Here is a 7,211-nt window from a genome sequence, read left to right as displayed (position 1 = left end):
TTTTTTTATAGTATTAGTAATACCTTGATTTGTAAGAAAGTTAGTTTTTACATCAAATTTTTGTGATGAATTCTATAAAACTATAGAAAATACCAGAGTTATTATTTTTTAATAAGTCATTTATAATTATAACACCCTTTTCAAACCATTGCTTATAGAATTAACACTTGACTCCTACTGTAAAATATTTCTTATACCAAATAGGCATTTTCAATCTACGTTTCATCTCTCTTATACAATCTTCTTTATCAGCTATTTTTCTCCATGATTGGAACACATCTTTCTAAAAGAGGTTTTTACAATTGCCTTGAATAATCGATGAGTTTTCTGAACCACAATTAAATAAAATTTCCTTCTTAACATATTTTTTAGATAACACTTGACATTTACCCCCTGATGTAAGCAACCTACGTATCCAAGTAAGTTTCAAGGCTTCAATAAAAGACTTGATGTGTATCATTTTAAGACCCCCTTCCTGATAGCTTTTGATGATTATTTCCCGTTTTGTTTTATCTACTTTACTTTTCAATAAGAAATTTTAAAATTCTGAATTTAATTTTTTAATTAAATTTTCATCTGGATTTGATAAGGAGATAAATAGATGATTAAATTGGGATATTAATAAAGATTTAATTATTTGTATTCTTCTTATTGGTGTTAATATTCGTCTACTCCAATTCTTAATTATTGACTTAAGTTTCACTAATCTTTTATCATAGTTTAATTTAGGGATTTGATATAAATCTACATGAGATTCTATACCTAGTACCATACATTTTTGACTTCCCCATTGCAGGTTCCATTCCGGATAATAAATCTCATCACTGTACTTTTTACTGCCTATCTATATATCTTGTGTTTTACTTTTATTTATTTTAAGACAAGAATTTTTTGCAAATAAATTAAGCTCTTTTATTTATTCTTTTAATGCTTGTTTCGTTCCATCTAAAATGAGAGAGGTATCATCTGCATATTGTGAGAGAAGTAAGTAGTGGAGAGTTGTCTATATTTATACCCCTAATATAATTATTATTTCTAAGTCTAATTGCAAGTATTCCTGAACACAAAATAAAAATGTATGGAGCTATCGGATTAATGTTTTCTTGCTATCCCCACATTCATTGTCCGTTCCAAATGTCCAGTTTGACCACTCGAATTGCTCGGGAAAGCCTAGTCTCGTTCAACCAGACTCTTGTTGCCTGCGCAAGCTACGCCGAATAGAGAGTCTGGTCAAACCCAGTGCTTTCGTTTTGTGACATCATAACGAGGCCTACCGAAATTCTGGTAACAAACCCTTTTTACTTTTGAAGTCGGAATTTGAGTGGCCCAAAAGTACAATAAATATTTTAATTCATTAAAAAATTACCTTATATGCATTCCTGAAGTAGCCATGTTTTCACTATTAACGAGAAAAATGTAAGAAAATGCTTCATAAAGAATGATTTCATGTATTTTCATTGGATATTTTACAATAATTCATGAATCTAACAAGGCTATTGATACAAGTCAAGCCAGATTACCTGAGTGAGAACTTGAAGGTGTTTTAAATTATGTACAGGTAAAATCTCACTTGCTTTGCATCTTTTTTCCAACTTCAGTCAGCCGTGTTGGCTTTGTGTTTAGTTATGATTTATTCAAACTGAATTTATTCAGAGGTGCAAAATTTCTAAAGGGGCCTGAAGAGAAGGGCCGTCGGACAACTTATGAACAACTATGAACCCAATGAATATGATTTAAAGTCCGTGTTGAAACTTATCGAAACCCTTAGAAGTAAGTATTCATCATCAGAAATTAATTGCACACATGCTAATATTCAAATGTACAAATACTTGTTTGCATTTTGCCTTTACAATCCTTCTCCTACCATAGGGATTAGGGGATTTTATCCTTTTTTAGTCTGGAACATCACTGGGCCAAGGGGACTACATTTTTGTATAAACGGACGGTGTGGCCCCTTTGGATGTAGAGTTACGGGGCCCAAAATGGGAATTGGAGGTTTGAATATTTACAATCCTTCTTCATCAGTATTGTACCAGATTTTATGTATTACGAATAACTTCCCATGGTTGCTTTAGTATCCAGTTGGGCGACACAGGCCCTCTGGGCCTCTTGTTTTATAAAGAATCCTGCCGAATTTAAGCATCTCATATTGATATGAAATATAAGCATCTCGGAATAATGAAAATATGAATATATTCAAAATTAATAGATTTTTTACGATGAATTATCTCCTTTTTTATCATACCTTGGAACCATATAGAATACTAAAGTGATACCTTAGTATCCTACAGTCTCTTGAAATGTTTTATGTTTATATATTTGTGGTATGTGATTATTAAAAAAAAGGTAAATTTCATAATAATTTAATTTCTGATTATTTATAAAGTTTTAAATCAAATTAAATTTTACCAAGCTTATGAATACATCTAAATATATTTAAAGAGTCATATGAAGAAGTTTTGTTTAACGATTTTATAATGCGTTATCACTATTGCTACGAAGATTTAATACACTATAATGGCAGTGTTTCCTGACATTTCAATGACTTCATAGGGAGATATAATCCAGGTTGAATATGATCAGTAGTTAGCGCCTGATAAAGTTTAGTTTGGTTTGGTTTAGTATTGTAAAACGTCCTATCAACAGCTCTGATCATTTAAGGACTGCCTCCCCTGTGTGAAAGATAAATGCGTGTAGTGTATGCGTGTGTGTTTTGGGAGGCTGCGATATGTTCGTGTTTGTCTCCTTGATATATTCTTTCTCGATCCTAGACCGGTAGGGGTGGCCTACAGACGGTGTCGTTCTCAAAGTTCTAAATACAGTCGTATATAACGTTGCCGCGGCCACGGTAGCGAACGATGCTAACGACACATACAATCAAATTATGTACTGCAGGCAGCTTTCAATTATAGCAAACAACAAAACTTAGTCGAAATAATATGACCATCCCTGAAGGCGGGGCAAACAATATACTTGCATCCCAATGCATGCTGTGAAAGGCGAAAAATCCTACATCATATAAACTGTTAAATTGTAAAGGCATTAAGTTCTATCCCCTGGCGGGACATACCAAAGTCATTCAAAATGATTGCAGTCCAATGTCAGTCCCTTGTCAGGACATGCAGTGTAATAAAACAGGCCTTATCGTTCTCCAAAGATACATAGGTTCTAGACACTTTTGGTAACAAGATCAACAAAATATATACGGAGAAAATATTTCATATCCTTTAAAATGTATCTGTTACAGGTATACGTCTTCTATGATTCAATCTAAATTAATATTCATTTCCAGTTATATTTATTTAAATTATACTATTTAGTTTTGTGCCTCCATGTGTGATGTGTAAGCGTGCATGTGTACTAGCCGAACGGCCAAGTGAGCTATTGCTGTAGCACGGCGTCCGTCTGCGTCTGTCCGTCGACAAGATTAAACAGCTTCTGATAAGTAATAACCAAAAAGCCTAGGGTGATGATATTTAGCAAGAAGTAGATTGGGGTAAAGGGCTACCAAGTGTGTTCAAATAAATGACCTTCATCAATAGTCAATGCCACACGGGTCAAATACATTAAACACTTTAAACAACTTCTGCTAAAATGCCAAGGGTAATGATATTTGGCTAGTAATATGCTGGGATGTTTGTTTTATTTGTTTTTGTAATGTTTCACGGTCCATCGACAATGCGAGTCATTTAGGGCAAAACAACACGTTAAAATAGGCTTTCACAAATTGAATACATCAAACTAGAAATAAAAGAGATTAAAAGGTGTAAAAACTTATCGACATGGAACGAATTGGTTGTAAATCATATAAGATCATATTATAACGATCAATTGAGTGTAAATAATCACATATTGATTGAGCAGAAACTGTATTAAATAAACTATTCATTCACGATACATTATAGAATCTGTCGCGTTTTTGTTTGAAATCAGCGCATTCAATCATAAAATGTTTGACTGTAAATGGCTGATCACATGCATGACAATAAGACCCGTTTGTTTAAAATCTGTAAACGACTTATGCTGAAAACCTATGAGGCCCAAAATGTTGATATATGGCCAGAAGCATGTACAATGTACTCATATATGTATAAACCTTTAAATGACATAATCTCGATACTAAAAGGTTTAGGGTAGTGATATTTTTTTCGATTATCCAGGTCACAGGGTTGAAATGTTTTTAAAACTTTTAACAGGTTCTTACGAATGACTTATTGTTAAACTACTGATATTTTTCCTGTAGCTTTTTTAGATGAGTTTAAGGTTACAAGAGTGAGATTACTACCAGGGGAGCGATGCAGGCCCATTGGTACTCTTGTTCTAGAAAAGACTCCATATAAGAAAACAATGCCTGGAGAAACACAAATAGCCAAAGATAAAAGGAATTTTCATTTCCCTGTCATGGGTTAAATATTATCAAATCAGACATGCTCTTACACCGATTATATATACATATATAATAAGACTAGTTAAGTTGTGCTTTATAAGGAGTCTTGATAAATGATCATTTAGTGATATATTATGCATATTAATATTAATACATGTACACCTGTAAGTATAACATACAATGAAGTATCAGAAGCTCTAGTTAATGTTTCATCAAGTTTATCCCAATATTCCATATTACTATCTGGTCTATATAATTTATACAACCGAGGAGAAATTTATGATAATTTATCAAAACCTTTAACCGGAGTAATTCAACATCATCCCTTTCCAAGTCCAGCCTTTTTTATGTTACAACAATATTTTTATGATAAAATAACCCCAACCCCCGGACCAGTAGTTCTATCTTATCAATGAGGAATTGGATTAAAGGGCTGTACTTGAATGTCAAAATCTGATATCAGGGGATTTAAATGAAATTCAGTTATACATAAAATATCGTTATTTTCAAACTAGGCTTCAATAAGCGCGGTTTTATTTCTTAGAGATCGTACATTGAGATGAACCAGATTTAAATTTTGTATTGGTCTAAGATTACTTTCAATGTCATAACAACAGGATACGACTATAAAATGCGAAACAAGAAAGTAAGACATATTGATAACATAGGTAAACACATTGATTAATTGTAAATAAGAGTAATGAAAGCCATGACATAGCTTCATAACATTATTTTTGCGGTTATAAAACTGGCAGTGATCAACCGTTACCATAGTCCAGAGCACATGGACATCTATTATATTACCCATTGTCGGTGTAGCAAAAGCGGGCAGGGTGGGCTCGATCAATAATCTAACTGTTAAAAATTTCTTCATGCAGAACATATGAACAGTAGTTGAGCAAGAATGTGATGTAACAACAAAACAGACAGGACAATACAACGTCCATACACCCACTCACAACAATAACACACAAACACATGTTATTAACCGGAACCGGGAACGACTCATCAATGTGCTTGAGACGCTTGAAAGCATAGGTCTTCGAGTAATACATATATAATACATCCAGCATTTTATAATACACTTGCAATGGTCATTAATATCAATACAAAACATAAATATGCAGAAAAGATAAACAATTAAAAATAAGAATGATATGATCGATTAAATAGACATACCAATGGTGAAAGTATAAGAGAAAATATACACGTGAAATATCTATGTTACTCCACAAGCCCCTTTGATCAACATATCGCCTGCATTTAGCTATACTGAACGAAAAATACAATTAGAATATCATTTGTAACAATTCTCACCTACGTAGTCGTCTTTCTATTGCGAATGTATAGAGAGAACAGGCTGTTTTTATAGATTAAATCCAGCTGATCAACAATAGGTAGAGACACGTAAACAATATATTGGTGTTTGGACATGCGTACGCGAATGGCGATCGTGTTTATTTCACGTGTATTTCATACGTTTAGCTGGAAAAAAGAGTATAGGAGAAAACAGATGTGTAGTTGCTATGGATTATATATGGAAGTGATAGGATTTTTATATTCAATTGAACGGTAAGCTCCAATAAAATACGTACGTGTACATGAAAAGGACTAAAATGTACGTACGCATACGAAATAATATAGTTCAATGCCATGCGTAGTTCTTAGTGAGCACATAGTTGCTCATGCATGTAAACATATAGTGGCAGTAGAGTTGAGATTGCATGTGCCCATAGAAACTAAAACCGAAGTGATCAATTAAAATTTAAAAAAATTACTGGATGAATGAGTTTCTTTCTTTTTCCAACATTACATCATATACATGTAACTGTACATAGTGAAGTTTAGGAAGAGTAAATAAGATAATATATATAAAATCTTAGGCTCGATGTTCAAAATATTAGCGTTATGGTTGTTAGAAATTATCATACCCTTGCAGGTGACATTTCTATGATACCATAGGTTATGAATCATATATTATCTTGGTTCTCTATACGTGTATAGTAATCTTTATATTCTTATTAAATTGACATAAGTTATAAAGGGTTGTAACATATATAGTAATATATGTAAATACAAAGGGCATGTTATCCGAGAGTGACTCAGTATTATATGCTCAAAGTATGTGGTACATGTATACATACAATTATATCATCATGTTTAGAATGTCAGAAAACAAGGTTGTAGTAGCACATATGGAAACTCTGCTATGTTTTTTGCAAATACCAGAACAACAACTAAAATTCAAATTTGTTGTCGAATTTGAGCATTTATTCAATGCCAAAGAATTATTACATAATTCTGTTAGTTACATAATAATAGTGATCATTTTTCACTCAGCAAAAAAGGTTGGGCTAATGATATGATCAGAACGCCACAAATTTGAGCGGAAATTATGAAAAGTATCCGAACAAGTGCCCCAACCTAGAGAACCATGTGTGCAACAATGGGGAAACCGTCTCAAGAACAAAAACTTTAGGGAAAGATTACTTGGAGAGAAAAGACTTGAACATACATATGTTCGCAACTATACATACAATGTGGAATGTAACATGTGTCATGCCGCCTCAGACAGTCAAGCCACTTCCACTTCACACAAGAAAAGATTAACATATTAGCAACAACTTCCAATTCATGATGTAAATTACAATTCAGCTAAATGATAAATAAAAACATTTTACATGTAATTCAACAGTCTATACATCAAAAAAGGGTACTAGACATTGGGTTGCCTTGTAATCCCTGGGTCATGGCCTGTAATATATTTATAGTATGAACAATATACCTAAATGAAATTTCATTTTCAATATTTGGGATCTTTGGA

This window comes from Mizuhopecten yessoensis, unplaced genomic scaffold (assembly GCF_002113885.1).
Source record: "Mizuhopecten yessoensis strain PY_sf001 unplaced genomic scaffold, ASM211388v2 scaffold7283, whole genome shotgun sequence".
NCBI lineage: Eukaryota > Metazoa > Mollusca > Bivalvia > Pectinida > Pectinidae > Mizuhopecten > Mizuhopecten yessoensis.
The sequence above is the reverse complement of the archived record's forward strand: the minus strand, read 5'-3'. Positions refer to the sequence as shown.